At 38.6% G+C, this 21554-nt stretch overlaps 1 long non-coding RNA gene across 1 annotated transcript; it reads right to left on the reverse strand.

Annotated features, from left to right (window-relative positions):
- Positions 1–17122: 17122 nt before the first annotated feature.
- On the reverse strand, positions 17123–19567 carry LOC125166841 (uncharacterized). The gene is made up of 3 exons (XR_007152554.1): positions 19481–19567; positions 18917–19090; positions 17123–17375 (listed from the first exon to the last, which is right to left on the reverse strand). It is a non-coding gene; the product is annotated as an uncharacterized LOC125166841 (long non-coding RNA).
- Positions 19568–21554: the final 1987 nt, after the last annotated feature.

Consider the following 21554-nt stretch of genomic DNA (forward strand, 5'->3'; position numbering starts at 1 on the left):
CAAATTTTTGCACACCTTCAAATTTATAGTTCTTAAATGATTTTCTTAGATGCTGCCACATGATGTATATCATCAATATTTCTAGTTTCCAGATGGGAAGTGGGAAATGGTATGCTAATGAAATATAGGTTTGATTCAGAGTAAAAAAAAAAAAAGATGCTTTTCAGTCAGTTCTGTTTTGTTTTATTTTAAATCCAATTATTGTCCTGCACTGTCACAAAATTTAACATTTGTCATCATTTTATAGGTTTGGTTTTGCAAGGCTGGTGCTCAGGAGGCTACTGATTTCCCTCCCTACAATTAGGATATGTGGGCAACAAGTGGCTGATAGTGCCTTATGGTTCAGCAAAAAATGTTAACAAAGAGAAAACTGGAGTTTTTTCAGTTAGATTTTGCTTCTACGTTACCATTTCCCCCACAAAGTAGCTTATCACAAAAATTGCAACATGATAACCTCAATTAGTCACCATGCTGTAAAATGGTGATTTTTCTTTCTAGAATAACATAATAAAGAACACAAACTTCCTAGTTGGAATTCATTCTTAGTGTCCTAGCCTTGGTTTCCCACTTTGTGCTACCACTTTATTGAGGGGTAAACAATCTTAGAGAACAAGAGTGAGGAGTAGAGGCAGGGGCAAGAAAGAAGGGAGGGTCAGTAAAAGAGGACTCAGTGAGCTGTCCACAGCTATGTGTGGCTGGTTGCTCCATCTTATGTGGCTATCCTCTAAGAAGCCATGTAACTATGTTGCAGGAGAACCCATCTAGAAAGAGAAGGAGGAATTGTCTACCTGCCCCTGTACCACACTTGTCCAAGGTGAGCCTCATGGGGGTTAATCTGCATTTCTGGATTATGCATGTTGTCTTCATATCTTTGGCCAGTGTGTTTCCCTGATAAACCTTGTCTATCTTACTGACTCTTGGGCTATTGCCAGTGGCCTAGGCAGATAGCCTGCTACTTGGAAAATGAAGGCCTGTCAGATTAAAGACACCCTTCTTTGGGGTCATGAACTATGGAAATCAAGCCCAGCTGCTAGTCAAGAGGTCTAAGTCACTTGTGCAAAAGCCTTCATGATCCACATACCTCATAGTGCAGCTGCCTCAGAAAGGGATTATTACTTGGTGGCTCCTAAGTAATGATCAGGATTAAAGGGATGAGGGTTAATTAGGTCTACAGGAATATTTGGGATTCCACTCTGACTATTCCTAGGCATGAGCCTACTTTCTTTCCTCTAACAGCAATTCCAGGCTGGACTGGTTGGTGCACCAAGCCAAAAGGGGCCTAGGAATTAAATTTATTTCTGGTTCAGCCACTTGGATTCTCTAGTGGGATTTCCATGATCCTAGATCGTAAGGATAATGACCATTTGGTTGAGTACACTGCTCACTGACTCCCTGTACAATGGCCCATGTGGGGGACATAATAGATCTTTGTAAGTTTTATGAAACATCCTTATGCTTTTTGCACCTGACCATTCTGGATGAAAGGTATGGAGATATGGGTGCAAGCAGGGAACGAGTGTATAAAAGATGAAGTTATACCTACTGGGATAGGAAATGTCAAGTTCATTATTGTAGAGGGAGAACAACTTTGACACGTGGGTAGGGAATATCTTTGATTCCAGGGTGTATAGTAGATTGAGGACATTAATGACCTCTGTCTTTCAGAATCACCTTAGGGTCTTTCCCATTGGTGTGGTTCTACTAAATAATTGGAAGCACCTTAAATTTAACTGACCACTGAGTCTGACCTCCCTCACCAGAGAACCCTGACCTCTGTTGGATCACCCTTCCCTTTAATATTACCAAGAAGTCTTTTGAAAACAGCAGGGAATGAATTTATCTCCTAAGCCTCTCCATAAAACACCTGTGAACCCCAGTTCACAAAGATTCCATGGAGTGGATAGAAGCCACTTGGTTGGTGGTATGTACAAATGAGACAGGTTATACTGTCTCCCCTTAGGCTGTGCCTCTAAAACCAAAGACTAGACTCAGTGATTCAAATTAAGCTGAGCACTTTAAAGCCAAACAGTCAACCAGAAGACCATCTCAGAGACACTGTCAACTTGTATACTGACTGATATGGGTCCCACTTTGGGGCCTCAACAATTATAAGCAGCATATTTCTTCTGGGGGGTACCATGTACCTTCCTGGGACTGTATTTCTTGTGTGGAAGACAGGCATTAACTCTCTCCTCAAAACACAATGACCTCCACTTTAGAGATGGTTTTCCTTTTGTCATTAAACTATTGGGTGTATAATCCCAAGTAGGCTCTGTGCTGTCAGCGTAGAGCCCTACTCAGGATTCAATCTCACAAACCGTGAGATCATGACCTTAGCCGAAATGAAGAGTTAGGCGCTTAACCAGCTGAGCCACCTAGGTGCCCTTCATTGTGATATTGATGTGCATTCCCCCCCATGGCTCATGATGCTGAGCATCTTTTCATGTGCTTACTGGCCATTTGTGTATCTTCTTTGGAGAAACATTTGTTTAGATCTTTTGCACATTTTTAAATTGTGTCATTATCTTTAATTGGTTCATTGATTATTGAGTTGTTTTATATACACATAATATATATGTTTATATACATAATTTGTTTTATATATTTGTTATATACATACACTTATATAACATACATTGGATATAAGCCCCTTATCAGATATATAATCTGAAAAATATTTTCTCCCATTATGTGGACTATCTTCACTTTCTTGATGTATTTCCTTTGAGGCACCAAACTTCTCCTTTTGATGATGTCCAGGTTATCTATTTTTTTCTTTTATTGTTTGTGATTTTGCTGTCATATTTACTTTTTGGAGTTTTTTTTTTTCAACGTTTATTTATTTTTGGGACAGAGAGAGACAGAGCATGAACGGGGGAGGGGCAGAGAGAGAGGGAGACACCGAATCGGAAACAGGCTCCAGGCTCTGAGCCATCAGCCCAGAGCCCGACGCGGGGCTCGAACTCACGGACCGCGAGATCGTGACCTGGCTGAAGTCGGATGCTTAACCGACTGCGCCACCCAGGCGCCCCAGTTTTTGGGGTTTTAATATGCATTTCCCTAACTAACAATAGGGAGTATCTTGTACACGTGCTTATTTGCCATTTACATTTCTCTGGTTAAACCATTGTTTATTTGTTTTCACTGAGGTTTTCTTTTCTTATTTTTGAGTTGTAAGAATTCTTTCTGTGTGTTGGATACAAGTGCTTTATCAACGCGTTTTGCAAATATTTATTCCATGTTGGTGGCTTGTCTTTTAATATTCTTCACAGTGCATTTTGAAAATCAACAGGTTTTACATTGATGTACTCAAAATTATAACTTTAAAAAAATATGATTCATACTTGTGCTATCTTATCTAAGAAACTTTTGACCAGCTAATCTCATAAATATTATCTTCTAGAATTTTTATGTTTTAAGTTTAACATTTAGGCCTGTGACCTACTCTACAATTTTTATGTAGGATGCAAGGTGTGGAGCAGGCTTCTTTTTTTTTTTTTTTTTTTTTTCTGCATGTGGCTATCCTATTGTTCTAGCACCATGTGTTGAAAAGACTATCCTTTCTCCATTGAAATGGCTTTTTGTCTATCCTTGTTTTGTTTTGTTTTGTTTTGTTTTTTTGTTTTTTTTTTTAGCAATTTGACTATGATGTTTTTTAGAGTGGTTTTCTTCATGTTTTTTCTGCTTGGGGTTTATTGACCTTTTTGGGTCTGTGGAAATTTAATGAGTTCTTATCAATTTTGGAAAATTTTAGGCCATTAGTCCCTCTTCCCCCCATTTCCTACTGGGATTTCAGTTACATATATATTAGACTGGTTAATACAGGCCCACATCTCACAGAAGCTCTGTTGTCTCTATTATTATTATTATTACTATTATTATTTCAGTATTTTTTCTTCCTGTGTACATTATTGATAGTTTCTATTGTTAGAGCCTAAAGTTCACTAATATTTTCTTCTTCTATGTCCAATCGGCTCTTATTTCCATCTAGTGTATTTATTATCACTAGAAGTTCATTTTGGGTATCTTTTGTATCTTTAATTTTTCTCCTTATCAGGCTCATGCTTTCTTTGCCTCCTTGGGCATATGGAATATTTTTTTTTTTTTTTGAGAGAGAGAGAGGGAGAGAGAGAGCATACACAAGCAAGTGGGGAATGGGCAGAGGGAGAAAGAGAATCTTAAGCAAGCTCCATGCCCCACACAGAACCTGATGGAGGGATCAATCTCACAATCGTGAGATCATGACCTGAGTGGAAGAGTCAGACAAGGGTCCAATGCTTAACGAACTGAGCCACACAGGTGCCCCTGGAATACATTTATAGTAGGTATTTTAATGTCCTTGTCTACAAATTCTATAATCTTCATCATTTCTGGGTCTGTTTCTATTGATTGATTTTTCTTCTGATTATGACCCATATTTTCCTGCTTCTTTGAAAGCCTAATGCTTTGTATTGGATGCTGGACATTTAAAATTTTGGTTTTTGGTGCTTGTGTTTTTTTTGTGTGTGTGTGGAGGAGGGGCAGTTATTCTTTTAAGTATAGTAAAACCTTGGATTGTGAGTAACTTTTTTTTTTTGTATTGTGAGTAATTTATTTTGCAAGTCTTCTGCAAGATAAGCAAACATTTCTGATAAATTTTAACTTGATAAATGAGTGATGTCTTGTAATATGAGCAGTACATGACACCGAAAATAACATGATCACAACTGAGCCAATAGTTCTTGAAATTTGCTTGGATATACAAGTGCTTTGGATTATAAGCATGTTTCTGGAATGAATTATGCTCGCAAAAAGGATTTACTGTGCTTTTGTTGTTGTTCTGGGGTATAGCTCATTTACTTGGAAACTGCTTGATTCTTGAAAGGTTTGCTTTCAAGTTTTGTGGAGCATGTGTTATGGACTGAATGTGTCCCCTCCAGATTCATATAGTGAAGCTTTATCCCCTGATAAAATAGTACTTAGAGGTGGAGGCTTTGAGCTATAAGTAGGTTTAGATGAGGTCATGCAGGTGGGGACCCTATGGTGGGATTAGTGTCCTTATCAGAAGAAGGAATACCAGAGTGCTCTCTTTTTCTCCACATAGGAGAGTGAGAAGGAAGCCATCAGCAAGTCAGGAAGAGAACTCTCACCAGCAGTTGACTGTTGGCACCTTGGTCTTGGATTTTCCAGCCTCCAGAACTGTGAGAAATAAATGTCTGTTAGTTAAGCCACTGATTCTATGTTTTGTTTTGTTTTGGTTTTTTTCTGTAGCGGCCTAAGCTAAGACAGCAGGTCCAGAATGGCCTTTCCACTTTGCAGCACTACTGAGGCAATTCCCTGCTGAGGACTCTACTCAACATTCTGTATCTCCAGAGGTCTTTTTCTTTAGCAAACAATTTCTGTCTCTGTGGATTGTTCCACCTGCTACTTTTCAGTGTTTCATATCTAGTATGGTAGCTCCTTCCCATTCGTGCACCCATCAATACTTGGTTAAGCACTTAAGATGACTTTTCCGAAGATGTCCTAAGTTTTCTGTTCAGTTCTCTTTCTTCTAGTACCCTGTTCTGAGAAGTTTAGCAACTCTGACCTAACCAAATATTAAACTTGAGTCCTTGACTCAAGAAGACCATTGGGCTCTGCCTGAGTTCCCCCTCCTTGCTGCACTGTGGCTTGCAAACTCCAAGTATCAAGGTGAACAGTCACCTCATTTGCATCCCTTCTCTCAGAGATCACTGTCCTGGGATATCTGTTACCCAATGACTGAAGACTATTGTTTTGTACATTTTGTCCAACTTTTTAGTTGTTTAAGGTGTAAGGGTAAATCAGGTTTCTGTTAACCTACTATTACCAGAAGTAAAGGTTTGCATCTCAGCCTGAAGGGAGTGCTGAGGTAAACTGCTGGTTTCTATGTACTGTGGGAGCTAGACATTGGAGAAGCTATAATTGCTACAAGAATCTGGGTGCTGGCTAATCTGCTTACATTGTAAGATCTGGGCACTGGGGAAGCCATATATGCTACAGGCGCTGGGTCCTAGGGAAACCTTGCACATTGCAGGAATGTGGCAAGTAAGCACACAGAGCCAGGAAGCTAAATCTTTTCTTCTTATAATGTCTCTCCAGTGCCCTCTCCTGACAAAACTTAGTATCACGCCATCTAGCAGAGAAATACTATTTACGGGGCCCATATCCATTTTCCCAGAGCAGGTAATGAAGTATGAATTTAGAGCCAAGAGGCAATAGATTGATAGCTGGAATATACATTGTTGAGGATTGCTGCCTACTGGTATTTCAAAATTATGTGACCATCTGGTAAGTTCAGATCTATAACATCAGTTAAATGCTGCTCATGAAAAATTTTGAGCTTGAGTTTTAGATGACTAAGATTTATTTAGTTCTAAGAAGAGGATAGTGGCTTCATCTATTCCTAGCAAAGAACAAAAAACTCTAAAATAGCATGCTATATTCACCTCCATTTTTCCTTATTATTTTGTAGAAGAGAAAAAGAGAGGAAGGGAACTGATGTTATTGAGCCACTTCTGTGTGCCAGGTGCTTTACATATGTAATTATTTGGAACTCCCAAAACCACCCTATGAAGAAGGTTGATCATGTACCATTTTACAGATGAACAAATAAAACTGAGGTAATTTGCATGGACAAGAATATCCTGGGAAGGTTGTTAACAATGAAGATGATGTGACCAGCCCTACAGTTTCTAGTTTAATACATTAGGGATGAGGTTTAGGAATGTACATTTTAAACAGGCACCTAAGGGATTCTGGTGCATGTGGCCATGGGCCACATCATCTGAATCACATATTTAAATGACTTGTTCAAGTTCACAGGGTTTAGGTGCATGCTTCATATTGAACAGAGGACTATTAGTCTCTAACCACGTCCATCCTTTTACCCCTGCCATATCAGACTGTGGATTAGTAGTGAGAATGGAGCAATTATTGGGTGTCCACTGGCTAGTTTCAGGGCCACCCTAGAATTATGTATAAAGGAAGTAAACAGTTAATGGACAAAGAACTGTTGAAAAACAAGCCCAGAGCTTACAGGCTTATGTTTCAGAAACAATATCTTATTGGAAAAACACTGGTTTACTCTTGTGATCATGAAGTAGTTCCTTCCTTCAGTCTCAGCTCCTTCATGGACTCTCAGAATGACCTTGGAAAAATCAGTTAATAATCAGTAGAAGGTCTCCTTCTTGGTCTAGGGAGTCGATGGCACTTGATTATAAATTGCACTATTGTGAAATAATGTGACAATTATATAGTGGGAATATTCAATAATAAACATTTCCAAGATTATCAGTTGTCAAAGAAATTTTATGTCTTTCAAAGCTAATTGTCAAATGTTACTCAGTAATGCTTATTTTATTAAGTGCTTCCAAATAAGATAATTTTAGATGTTTTCTTGTTGGGTGATGCATCATGCAGTATCTGGGATGAAGAAATGGAACTAAGTTGTGTTTTGGGTTGGGCAAGAACACCTAACTAATTTTAGAGCGTTTGGAGGTCAATGCATTATTAAATAGATGCATTCCACATGTGAGTGACTCACTTAGTCTTGGTTCTGCCCTTGTTGTGCAAATGTGACATTCAGAGAAGCCTTGTTTAAGTTATTGAGTATCTTTTTCTGCAAAAATAGAAACAGAGCATCTAAAGCAAAGCAAGGTTTTGTGTCAATCAAATAAATGGGCCTGTAGATTCTGAATAAAACTTTGTATTACGATTCTGACATCCCTGGCACATGAAGATTGATTTTTGTTTACTTCATTCAATAAAGAATTCTACTGAAAAAGACCATGCATAGTCTTTTCATGGGTAGAAAAACTCAACTTCATAAAGTTTCTCTCAAATTAATCCATAAATGTTACGTAACTCTAACACTCTTTTAACCAGATAAACTGATTGCAAGCATCATGTGAAAAAAAAATAAATCAGAATGGTCAGGAGCATTTAAAAAGAGAAAGAGGAAGAGCTATCTCTATGAGATATCAAAACATATTCTAAAGCTGCAAAAATTAAAACAATGTGATATTAGTATGTGGCTAGAAAAATAGCTAGAAAATAAATCAAAATAAAGAGTCCAGAAACATGCCCAACTACATATAGTAATTTAGTAAATAACATAGGTAGAATTTTAATATAGTAGCTGAAAATAGGGACTATGGAAGTAATGGTTTCAGATCACCTTAAAAATAATCTGGGAAAAATTGGATTCCCATCTTACCTATTAAATATACAGAAATCTACAGACTGATTAAAATTTTATGTTAAAAAGGGGAATTAGAAGAATTAGAGAAATATATGGGATTTAAAAAATTTAAGTAAGGAAACCATTCTTAAGAATGAATAAAGTCATCAAAGAAAAGACTGATATATTCAAGTCAATAAGAAAAACCAACAACCCAATAGGAAAATGTATAAAATATATGAAAGAACAATTCATAACAAAGGAAATACCACCAAACAAAGTGATGTTCAACTTTGTGTATAATAAGGAAAATAGTAATTAAAACTCTAATGACACATCATTTTTTGTGTTACCTACTACATAGCAATACATGTTGCATTGGCTGGAAACTAGAAACTGGGCTCTCTCATAGCATTGCTGGTGGGAATGTAATTTGGTACAGTCTCTATGGAGTACAATTTAATAATACCTTTAAAAATATAAAATGCTGATATCCTTTGACCTTTTATGTATTTATCTCAGATGTACTCACACATGTGAAATGACTTGCATATAAGGCTATCCACCAGAGTGGAAACAACTTACAATCCTGCTAATAGACAACAAGTATGGTGTATCCATATTATGGAATACTATGCATCCATTAAAAGGAATGGGACAGTTCTTTATACATTGCATATGGGAAATACATTGTTGGGTTTTTTTTCAGAAATAGAAGAGATTTATTAATTATTGTTTCAATTTTTATTGACATATAGTCACTTTTGTACACATGTGCTATATTATCAATGGTTGGTGTGTATAAATGTGTGATTACTTCCACTTGCTGCAATAGAGGCAACTTTGATTTTAATTTATTGAGAACGCTCCCAACACAATTCTGTCCTCTTCAATTTCAAGTCCACAATTCTGTTCATTTATTAACCACTTACTGAATATCTATAATGTACCAGGAACTGAAAAATAAATATCAAGTCAACAAGACATAGTCCCTGGCCTTATGAAGCTCACAGTCTTTAAACAGATTTCCAAATAAAAAAAAATTTTTTTTGAACAAGAATTCCAGCGTTTGAACAGGAAAATCAATGTTTCAATACAGTGCCAAGCTTAGAATTAACAAAGGTTTGCTCAGGTGCTTCCTGACATTAAAGATACATAGTCTGTGTTGCATCATAACTTAAAATGCTTTGGCAGCTCAGAAGATCTCTGGCCTATTATCCTACTGTATAGTCTGTCACAACACTCCAGGTTACTGCTGGAAGGTGTTATTAACATATTAGTTTATATCTTTTGCCTGCAGGGTGATTTGTTTTTTAATTTAATTTTTTAAAATTTACATCCAAATTAGTTAGCATATGGTGCAACAATGATTTCAGGAGTAGATTCCTTAATGCTTCTTACCCATTTAGCCCATCCCCCCTGCCACAACCCCTCCAGTAACCCTCAGTTTGTTCTCCATATTTATGAGACTCTTCTGTTTTGTCCCCCTCCCTGTTTTTGTATTATTTTTGTTTCCCTTCCCTTATGTTCATCTGTTTTGTCTCTTAAAGTCCTCATATGAGTGAAGTCATATGATTTTTGTCTTTCTCTGACTAATTTCACTTAGCGTAATACCCTCCATCCAGTTCCATTCATGTAGTTGCAAATGGCAAGATTTCATTCTTTTTGATTGCTGAGTAATACTCCATTGTATATATATATACCACATCTTCTTTATCCATTCATCCATCGATGGACATTTGGGCTCTTTTCATACTTTGGCTATTGTTGATAGTGCTGCTATAAACATGGGGGTGCATGTGTCCCTTTGAAACAGCACACCTGTATCCCTTGGATAAATGCCTAGTAGTGCAATTCTGGGCCATAGGGCAGTTCTATTTTTAGTTTTTTGAGGACCCTCCATACTGTTTTCCAGAGTGGCTGCACCAGCTTGCATTCCCAACATTGTTGGTTTTTAAAAACATGCATAACAATGAATATAGCATGTTGCTATTTGGTAAACACAATGTGTGCATGTATATGTACATGCATGCATGTGTATGTGCATATGTGTAAAGGTACAGTATATGTGTATGTGTATATACAGGCTAACACATAAAACATCTCTGGAAGATACATAAAAAGTTGGTTACATTGGTTGCTTCAAAGAAGGTAAACCATTACTGTATATAGAGATTGAATCATTTTGGGGTAATCGACTTTTTCCCACTTAATAAATCACAGTCATTTCATGCCCTTAAATTATAGACTGTACCATGATCAACTTTAGAGGTGTATGGGGTCTTGCCATGTAGTTAAACTATACTTAACTAATTTACTCCCCAGTTTTTGCTACTATAAAAATGTTACAATGTAAGCTTTTAATGTATACACACTTTTCCCATTTTTTTGCTGAAGGAGAGAGTTCTGAGTGGAATAGCTGGACCCCTTATAGATTTTCTGAATTAACTTGGAAACAAAAACTGAAATTGGGGTCCCATTCTAGATGTCATGGATAAAAATGGTCTCCTGACTTTTCCAAATACTTCTACTTTTTTTTAGTAGTTTGTGCACCTGCCTTCAAACGTCCATACTTTCATCATGGGGGTTTTCTTACCTTGCCTCTATCTCTGCACTGTCACTTCTGCTATTTTGCTTCATATAACATTTACCTTCTGGGGGAAAAATAACAACAGTTACTTTGGAGTTTTATTATAATTTTTCTTTTTAAACGGATTTCCATTTGTTGTGTCTGATTTTTCTTAGTGGAGACGGCAGAGGTCTGCTTAGAGCAGCTTAACGAAGCCATCTGTGTGTACGGAAAAGCAGAGACAATTAAAACCTGTTGACAACTTTGGGCAAAGCTGTGGGCCTCATGTTCTGTAATTTATGTGAAAAGCTGAAGAACAATCAGTTCAAGCTGGTTCTTCAAAGAGGCACAGCCTGTAACATGCTCTTGGCAGTTCAGCATCTTTGCACCATAGCAAAGGGGTATCTGAGTCCAATGAATTCTGAGATGTGCAATAGGGGCTCATGAACAGGGCCCGTGAAAACAAACACACATGTTGCTATGAAGAGAAAATGGAAGCTGCTGATGGTTTTTTTTTTTCCCAAGTTTTTCACGGAACTCTGTTTCTCTGACTAACAGACAAACATATGCATAGTGCTTCCTTCCTACTGCTTAGTGTGTTTTTACATCAGAACTATGAAAAGCCCATTCTGATACGTCTTGTGGGGCATGTGATCAGGGTTAAGAACACAAAAGGTGGCAAGGTGGCTTGTGGAAGGCAGTGGTATGTAGAAAGTCCATGTTTAACTCTCAGCTCTGTTCCCTCCCAGCTGGGCATCTTGGGCAACTCTGTTTCCTTCTTTTTAAGGAGGAGAAAATAATACCTGGCTGTAGGATATATGATGTTTGGAGGTAATATGTATAATGTTGCTTTATATTTCCATCTTTCCTTTCTTATCACCCTGTTGCGTGGTTCCCACCCCCATCCTGCCACTGAAATTGTACTGGCCAGGTAACCAGTTCCACCTCTGTTACTAAATCACTGTCCTTGTCTTGGGTGTTTCTCAGGAACATTGACCAAGCCCACCTTTCTGACACATTCCCTCCCTTCTGCTTCCAAGAATCCCACTAGACTGCTTCCTTCTCCCTCTGTGGGCACTTTTCAGGCTCTGTTGTCTTCATCTCTTAGTCTCCCATATTCTGTTCTCAAGTTGGTGGTACTCAGTTTCTGTTCTGTATCTCCGTGTTCTTGTGCACACTTTTGCTGCAGAGTCCCATTCATATCTATGACATCAGCTGGCATCCATCTATTGGAGTCTCCACTGCGTAATTTAGGTTCAAACAACATATTCCAGGTGCTCTCCAGATGGCCATGCTTGAGGGCCATAGGGTGGTGCAGGAAATGCAGAGGTCACCTCCTTCCCCATGCCCTATTCCTTAGCCTACCCTCAGCTCCCTTCCCCTTTATGGTTCCAGGAGTCTCAGAGAACTGGCAGGACCCTGAGAGGGAAGAGTCTAGTCCAGCCTGGTCCTATTTTGCTTCCGTGGGCTTGGTGAATGTTGTGTGCTGCACAGAGGCTAGATTTAGTGAGTTTTATAAGTGTGAACAGCAGATCAAATCCTCACCTCCCCAGTGACCACTAGTGATTGGGTAGAGTTTTGCCTGATGAAACTGACACTTTGAGAGTGGGTTTCTCATATCCCAGGGCTCCTATCAAGGATGGGTTCTCCTGCCCAAACTGGGCAAAGCCTCCAAGATTAAAAATCATTCCATTTTCTTGTCTAGCTACTTCCTCAAGGCACCAGGGTCAAAGCAATGGGAGATGATTTGGTGTTAGTCACTTAATGTCATAAGATTACATCTAATGCTCAGAACAGCTAGACACTGAAGCATCTTTGATGACACAAGGCCACACAGAACACAAATATACAGTGGCATTTGAGTCTTCCTTTTAGGGGAGACAAGTCTATTCAGGAATGTGGTGGCAAGTGAACCTTCATTGGAAGATGAGGCTACATGGAGGGAAGTGTTGCCTGTGCTAGGGAAGCTGAGCCTGTTCTAGGAAAGAGGGGAGGTTGGCTCCAAATCATGATGCCAGCAGCTGCTACCATGGGTGCTGCTGGGAGCCCTCTTCCAGCAGATCTTGAAGTGAAAGCAATTCCTAAGCTGCTCCTATGAGATCTGGGTTGGGATAGGCTTCCAGTTCATTAGTCCCCTTTGTAGTAGTCATTAAAATCATTTACCTAAAATTTCAAGCTTTCCACCTCCCAGGTATAGGATACAATTGCACTTTCTGGCCCTCTTCTGATTTAGTGGGACCACGAAACTAGTGATGACCAGTGACTTGTGAGCAGATGTAATGTGGACCACTTTTAGGCAAGAGCATATTATGGCTTGCCCTAGATCCTCCACAGCTCTGTTTTCTCTCTGGTGGACAGCAGCAAGGTTAGAAATATGGTTGCTCTATCATTATGGGTACTTGAGAGACCACAATGAGCAGAACACTGTTGACATATAATGGACACATAGAAAAAGTGAGATATTGAACCTTTGCTGGCAGAAGCCACTGGTATTGTTCATGTTATTTGTTACCACTGCAGAACCTAGCTTATCCTGACCAATACATACTCTTTCCCACTCAAGCACATACTCTCTTGAATGGCATAAGTAACTTTTAAAACACATTTCAAACACAAGGGGCTTCTCATACCCGTCTAGTAAGACAGTGAGGTCCATGCCTATTTAACTAAAGAGGGAACCAACCAAGATGGTTTTCACCAAACAAGCAAGATCTACATTAAGATTATTTCTGTTTGTCCAAGGACATGAAGTTACTAGCATAGATCCTTAGCTGAGATCTTTTATCAATAAAGAAAAGAAAGATCTCTGGTGGGAAATGCTGTTAGGGTATCTTTCTACCTTGATTCAACCCAGATCTCTCTTGGGCTTCAGACACATCTTAACTACTAGTTATTTTCACTTGGATATCTCACTGGAATCTCAAACTCAACTTGCAAAGGTAAACTCATTACTTTTACCCTAAAATATGCTTCCTTTACTGTGTTCTCTGGCTTCCTTTGCCCTCACACTAAATCTTTTGCCCAAACCTATGGTTTCCACCTCCTTGTGTCCCCACCACTTTACCCTGTACTGGCCACTTTTCTTTCTTTCTTTGGTCAATATAAGCCTTCTCATGGGTCTCCTTGTCCCAAGCCTCTCCTCTGTTCTATGCATGCTTTATATTGAAGCCAGAGTGGTATTTCTCCAAGGCAGACCTGATCAAAATATGCCCTTGTTGAGTGTCATTATATAGTTCCTTATTGCTCGTAGAAGAAAGATAAAGTTATAAATGTTGTCTTCAAATCTCTGATTTGGTTTCTGCTTCCCTCCCTGGTTGCACTTTGACTCATACTCCACATTCACCCACCCTGAATGTAATGGAAAGTTGCATACTTTAGAAAACTCTCTTGGCCTTGTTCCCTCCAGCTGGAACACCCTTCGCCTCCTGTTTCTCGCTAACAATCCTACTCATTTATCTGTCCTTAGCTTAGATCTTACTTCCTCAGGGAAACCTTCTTTAAGCTACTGAGGCAGGAATAAGTGGCCTCTTGTAACAACTTTTATACCTATTCTCATGCTTATTGCTCTATAGCTCTGTCATAATTGCCTATTCCTGCATATTGTTCCTCACTGAAATAACAGGTAACAATATAAATAGCAAATATTTACATGTATGTTACTTAAACCTCACAATAATCCCCTGAGATAAATAATATTCCCATTTCAAACAAGGACACCAAGGAATAGAGAATTAAGCTAAGTGGTTTAAAGTCAGTCAGCTGGTTAACGGTGATGTAGGATTTGAGCCTAAGTTACATCCAATCTCTTTAGGCTTAACTGTCTTATACAACATCAGTGTTTACAGGGATCAATCTTACTGTTCGTTGTTGTATTCCCAGTGTTTGGCACATGACAGGTACAAGGTAAACTTAGCTGAATAAATGAATAAAAGAAACAATGGAAAGGTGCCTGGCAAATGATAAGTTCATAGGAAAAATTAGCTATTATTTTTTACAAACTTTTTGCACAGCAAAGCAGAAAAAAAGGGGAAGAAAAATCAAATAGTATTGGTTCGGTTTCTCAATCGAGTATGGGAAACATATCAAGGACACGGGAAACAGTGTTGGCACTACTTTTCAAATGGTGAGGCAGTTTTCCATAGAGCACCCTTGCTGAGCTCAGGCGCTGTTCCTGATAGTTCAGGTTTCACTCTACCTTGAGAAACTGCTGTGTCACAAAAGAACCTTCCCAGCATTCACACCATTGACATCCACCTATATTTCCTTCAGGACAACAGACCATAAACAAAAGTTTCCCTTTGAAATAAAAGAAAATCAGTGTTTATGGGAAAAGAAATTGTTTTCAGTAAGTTCAATAGCAACTTGCATGGAGCTAATGTTTAACTATAAGAAAACTATAATTTTTAAGTTGGAATTTGTGTAGGGCAGGTGATGCCGGTAGGGTTTTGGTATCTTTGAGTACACATCATGGTTAAAATGTTGGATGAGTTTTAAAATTATTGAGGTCTTTAGCCAAGTAACACATGCATGTGTAAAATAAAATCGTACGCAGAATTATAACAAAGAGTTATAGTCTCCTGCGACTCTGTCATCACCCCAATCCCACTGTGTAGGGGCAACCTTTTACCTGTTTCTTTTTTTTTTTTTTTTCTGGTGCACAAATGCCATATTTCCAAATGCTATGCTTATTACTGCCATGTTTCTTCATGCACATATGACTTGATTTCTTGATTTGTCACACTGAATGTGATGGACAATTGTCAGGTTTCTGTCATCCAATGTCTTATGAATACCTTTTTTTTTTTCTGTTTCTATTCCTCTGTAGATTTCCCACGTTATGGGTCCCACCTCCCCAAGGTGGAAGCCAAAACTCATTCTCCAGCCTCCCCTGCTGGAAAGATGCAAGTCTATGGTAGCGGTTTTACTAACCAGATCCACCCACACTGGGCTATGTCCTAGCAGGGAGCAGAAGAAGGAAGCTGCTGTTAGGGGATTCACTTTCTTTGCTGAGTGTGACAGCAGGGCTTCAGGCTCATGGGGACAACAGTGGAAGAACATCTGCCATCCAAGCCTGAGTGGCATTGGGAGGGGCTGTGGAGTCTGTGCCAGAAGTTGAGTGGAGATGAGGAGATTTCCTGAGAGCGGCCCCATGCAAAACCACTCACCACAGAGCTGTTTTAGGAGCTAATATTTGCTTTTCCTTCTCTGTGGGTTTAATTCTAGGACCCCTGTGTCCCCTCCCGCAGCGTAGCTGGGCTCCGCATTGTGTGAAACTGTGTAACCAGTTCCATAAGCCTCTAGGGGACTCTGATTCCAATACCCTATAAGGACTTTATTTTCTGTTTAAACTAGTCATGCTGACTTCTGTTTGCAGTGAAGAACTAACTGGTCCTTTTGACTAAGATACTGACCGCTGCCGTAGGAGAGGAGGGTTTATTGTATTGTTATGACACTCTACTTTTTTTTTCTCCCTTCTTTTCAAATTTAGGCGAGTATATTTTACCTTTATAACAATAAATATTAATAATAATTCTCCACTTATTATTCCATAAACTTCTCTTTTTTCCAGCTTTATTAAAATATAATTGACATATAACTGTGTAAATCTCAGGTATACATGTTGATTTGACACACTTATATACTTCAAAGTGATCACCACTATAGAGTTAGCTAGCACATCTATTACATCACATAATTATATTGTCTTAGCGACTTTGAAATATATAATACAGTATTTACTTTAATCACCATGCTGTACATTAAATCCCCAGAACTTATCCATCTTATAAGTGGAAATTTGTACCCTTTGACCAACATCCCTTTCATTTCCCAACCCCAGCCCCTGGTAAGCACCCCTCTGTGCCCAGAAACTCTGTCTTTAGATTCGACATTCCTGGGGCCATAACCCCCTACCCTTCCCTCCATCTCCCACTCCCCTTCCACTTCCCATATGCTGGCAGCTGGAGCTGTACTTTCACTTTGTCAAAGTTGAGAACATTTCTATTCTATTCTACAATGATAATTAAATCTTCTGTGCTTTTTCTCTCTGTGGACTCCGAAACTGGAAAACTAATAAGCAGCATTGACATTGTTAAGACTGTATAAATGTTGACCTCAGAGATGAGGCATGAGCTAAGGATTACATGTCCTGCTCTACAGGTCTAATGTCATGACTCCTGTACACTCGAAGCAAAATGTTTCTAGCCTTCAGGTCACAGGGATTTTTCTGTTCTTATACTTTATTAGTTACTCAAAACTCAAGTCTTATTTTTGTCCCTTCATTTTTGAACCCTGACTTTTTTCTTCATGTTTACCAGGTACTTCTAGTTGGAATTCTTTTTTCTTACTTATGAAAGAATCTTAGGTCCCCACCACAATCTCATATGTATCCAGCCTTTCAGTAATGCCAATTACTATTATATAGAATCCTCTTATCTACTCATAGCCCCCCACAATGAGGTCCTTCCAAGAATTTTCTAATCTGGACCTGTTGTCTGGATCTGCTGCACAGCTGTCATCCTTGGGATTCTCTTCAGTGACCTCCTGGATTCAAGGCCAATCCTGTATTCCAGGTCTTCTTTTTGGTCTTCTCCTTGGTTTTCCTGGGGTATATACTCAGAAGGCATCCTAAGACAGAAAATACAGTAAAACCTTGGTTTGTGAGCATAATTTGTTCTGGAAACATGCTGGTAATACAAAGCACTCATATATCAAAGTGCATTTCAAGAACCATTGGCTCAGTTGCGATCATGTGACATTCAGTATCACATACTACTCGTATTGCAAGGCATTGCTTGTTTCTCAAGTTAAAACTTATTAGAAATGTTTTCTCATCTTGTGGAATAAGTTACTCACAATCCAAGGTTTTACTGTATGGTAACTGTACTGTACTGTAACTGAGTCTTTGTATGTCTTAAAATACTTTTATTTTACTCTCACCCAATGCTAGTTTGCCTGGGTATAGAATTATGGGTTCAAAATATTTTTTCCCATAGAATTTTGAAAACATTGATTTGTTATCTTCCAAATCTAATGTGACTAATGATGAGAAGTTGGGTGGTTCCTTGCATTTTTCTCTGGAAGTTTTTATGTTTTTTTTTTCCTTTGTCTTTGGTGTTCAAAAGGATGTGCTAACTGTGTAGCTATTTCCATTCCCCCTGCTCAGTACTCAATGAATTCATCAAATGTGAGGATTTGTCTTTCTTCCATTTGAAGAAATAGCCTATATTTCTTTAAAAAAAAAACATCTCCCATTCATTGTCTCTGTTCTCTTTTTTTGCAATTCCTCTTAGCCAACTGGTGGATTTCTGCATCTGTATTAATCCTTTATAAATTTTATCTTTATCCTCAAATTTGCCCCTTGTAAACCTAGGAGAGATTTTTGGTTTTATATTTCAGCCCTTGTATTGAATTTCACATTTTAGGTACTATATTTCTAATTTATAGGAATACTTTCTTGTTCTCTAATTGTTCCCTTTTCAATCATACTATTCTTATTTTAGGAATACAATGTCATCTCAAATATCTTTGAAGATATTTATTAAATACTTTAAAAAATCTCTTTCTAGTTCCTGAATTATTTCTATTTCCTTGAGACTTCATGCATTTTGGCCTTTTCATTTCCTTCTGGAAATGAAGTTTTCCTCAGATATCTGCTTATCTTGTTTGTACAGTCATATTTATAAATGAAGGATTTCTTAATGATCACTATCCATTGTTGATTTCTTCTGAATTTGGATTGATATGCTTTTTGAGACGATTGTGATTAGCTCCTGAATGGGAAGGGAGACAAGGAACTAACTCCACGTGAATGCACAGGGCCGGCTAACAGGCAGATTTTGCTTAGGATGTATATGTGAAAAACAAGGCTTTAGTTAGACATTCTGTTTCATCTCCTCCCACCAAATGCCAGAACATGGAGAGCTTTACTCTTAGACCAATACTCACACTCAAATACAAATCCCTCTTCAGCCAATTCATTCATTTACTTAGAGAAATTACTCCAGTTATTTTTCCTCTCACTTCTGGATGTAAAAACCTGGTTCCCTTTGGTCTATCCATGTGTATGGGATGGGATGAGGTGACCACTAACCCTACACCTAGACATTCACTGGCATTCTGCCAGGATAACTGGCAGCCACTTCCCCTGAAATTCCCCTCATACTCACATTTGGACTTTGGCTTCCTCTACTCTGTGTCATCCATCAACATTTTGCCATCTGCTTTCATATTCAAGAAATCTGTTGAAGTCTTTCATCTACAATCGACCTTCATTCCCAGTCTCTTCATTGCTACAGCTTTATCTCTTCTTGCACTCTGACACTGTCATTTTAGTGGAATCTCTGGCAAAGAGAGTAGACAATCATGTGCTCAATCAGCCATCTTGCATCAGACACTTCCCCACCCCTTGGTGGTGTTTTTTTAAAATGAACTTCTTTGTTGAAAGTCTACTCATCCCTTATCTATATTTCTACTGCTTAACAGGTTATCTCTGGAAATAACAATAAGATAATGTTAGAAAGAAGAAAGCAAGTAAGCAAGCAAGAAGAAAGTTTATAAAAGGAAACAAATAAATGAAAGAAATTTAGATAAGAACAAGCAATACAAACCCTCTTTTAAACCATTTGCGATAAGGAGTTAAAAACAGCCTACATTATTAATCTCATTGAAGGATCTTTGTCTCACTGACCAATTTACCATGCACCACAGAGATTATTAGGTGAACAACTTACCAGAGAAACTTGGTTCTTCATATATGAGGTGAATGTTCTTGCCGGCAGGGTTTCCAGCACACAGAAAACACATGCCCCAGAGAGTCTGTAGGAGAATACAGATAGACCAATCCCATTCATGTATCTACTTGATTACAAGACTGCAGAACACTGATATGGCAAGTGTAAGGCTCAGTTTTAAAAAGTGTACCTTTGACTTTACTTAATTCCTTTCCATGTACTTAATTTGGATCTAAAACTCTATTGCAATTAGGATAGTAGAAATGTAATCTCATTTGTTACTGTAGTCTTCTATCTTACTAGGGCTACAACAGAATCATAGCGCCCAGAATATGGAAAGAAGCAAGTCTACCCATCTCAAGAATGCTGCTGTCTTCATTGCCCTGGAAGTCCAATAGACCTTTGTTGTGGTTGCTGGTCCAGAAAATAAATTGAACACTTCAGGTATGGTCTCCCTCTGAGGTCTAGTTATCTCTTGGTGGCCTTGCCTTGGACTGATATGAGGTCTCCCCTTCTCCAGAGACCTGAAGACCTTTAACCTCTCTCTAGAACACTCTCTATTGTGATGTGTTGGTGTAATTTCCTTCATTTTGGGGAGCTTTAGGAAATACAAAACCTAAGCCAGTAGACCATTTCTGTCTTCTGTCCTTCCTCGAGGCAATGAATCCAGAAGAGATATCTGTTTGAAGATGAATAGGGATACTGAATGAGAGCAGGAAATACAAGGGGGAAAGAGGGAAAATATCACAAGGAAAAAATAAGTGTTTCAAAAATATCATCATGCTTTAGTACGTACATTCAAACATAAAAGTATACTTGGTGGGTTATGTGGGGGAATACAGAATGGCATCCAGCCCAGAACGGGTTTGGAAGGTTAGGGTAGGGGCAGGGATGTGAGACAACTAGGGAAGATATTTTTGAAGACAGTTCCACAGAAATTACAACAGAATCTCTTGAAGAATTCGGGTATGAGATGAAAATAGCCTCCAGTTACAGTGGGTTGTTCGTTAGCCATGCTCGCACTCACAGGACTTTGTTAAAGGCCTTTTGCCAAAGTTGTGTCACACTACATTCAGGAGGAATCCTGAGCCAATGACTAAGGTTCCTTGAAGCTATGTGAATGTGCAGAGTGGTCAGGCTATGTGAAATTTTCTCTAATCGTTATAAGGGAAGAACAGACATTCCTGGAAAACTTGTGGTTACAAAAAAAAAAAAAAAAGTCCACAGCATTCATGTCATTGCCACAGGACAGCCTTGGGATACTGTCAGCTGATTTCATCCAGTATTCCAAGGAATTTTGAAATTTTAAGAGGGGGCCAGTGTGATCCACTTTAGGTCCTACAGTGATATCTATTCAGTTAAAAACTGTAAAGATTCATTTTGATCAAGGAAAAACCATGGAACATGTTTATGAACAGTTAACAGAGCAGGTTCTCAAATGAAGGACATAGATCTCTTCTCACACAGACTAGAGCCTCTGCTTGTTTATGGCTCAACTGGCCACCAGTCTTAAGTCCACGTGACTTTGTCTTGGCTCCTGGTGGGAACTGACCCAATCTTTCAGTGTGCTGAATCCAACTTTTTATGAGAGAGAATCTAATCTGATTGACCAGTGTTGAGTTGCGTCCACCATTGCCTATAGAGCTGCTTCCCAGGAGATTAGTTTATTGGCAAAAACACAGTGGTCAGGTCATATCCCCTAACCAAAGCTCAGATGTGGGCATAATATTTTTAAGAGCATGAAGGCAGCAAGGCAATGACTAACCTCTTCAATACTCTCTTCATCCATAGCAAGTCCCTTGATGTTGCTCATGTAGCAAGACATAAGCAATTGTATCTTATTTTAGGGCATCCTGCTTTTGATTTAGAAACATTCAATATTTTCAATTTCTAAGTCCATATGTGGTCCAATATTCACTGATGGGATGAATAGAAGGTTGTCTTAAAGGATTATTTTAGAAAGTTCTACAAGGTTTTCAATAACTAAGAAACCCCTTGATGATATCATTCCTCCAGTAAATTAAAGGGTGGGTGGTCACACACATGTCTGCTTCAAAATTAAATCCAGGGCTAT

This window comes from Prionailurus viverrinus, chromosome B2 (genome assembly GCF_022837055.1).
Source record: "Prionailurus viverrinus isolate Anna chromosome B2, UM_Priviv_1.0, whole genome shotgun sequence".
Taxonomy (NCBI): Eukaryota; Metazoa; Chordata; class Mammalia; order Carnivora; family Felidae; genus Prionailurus; species Prionailurus viverrinus.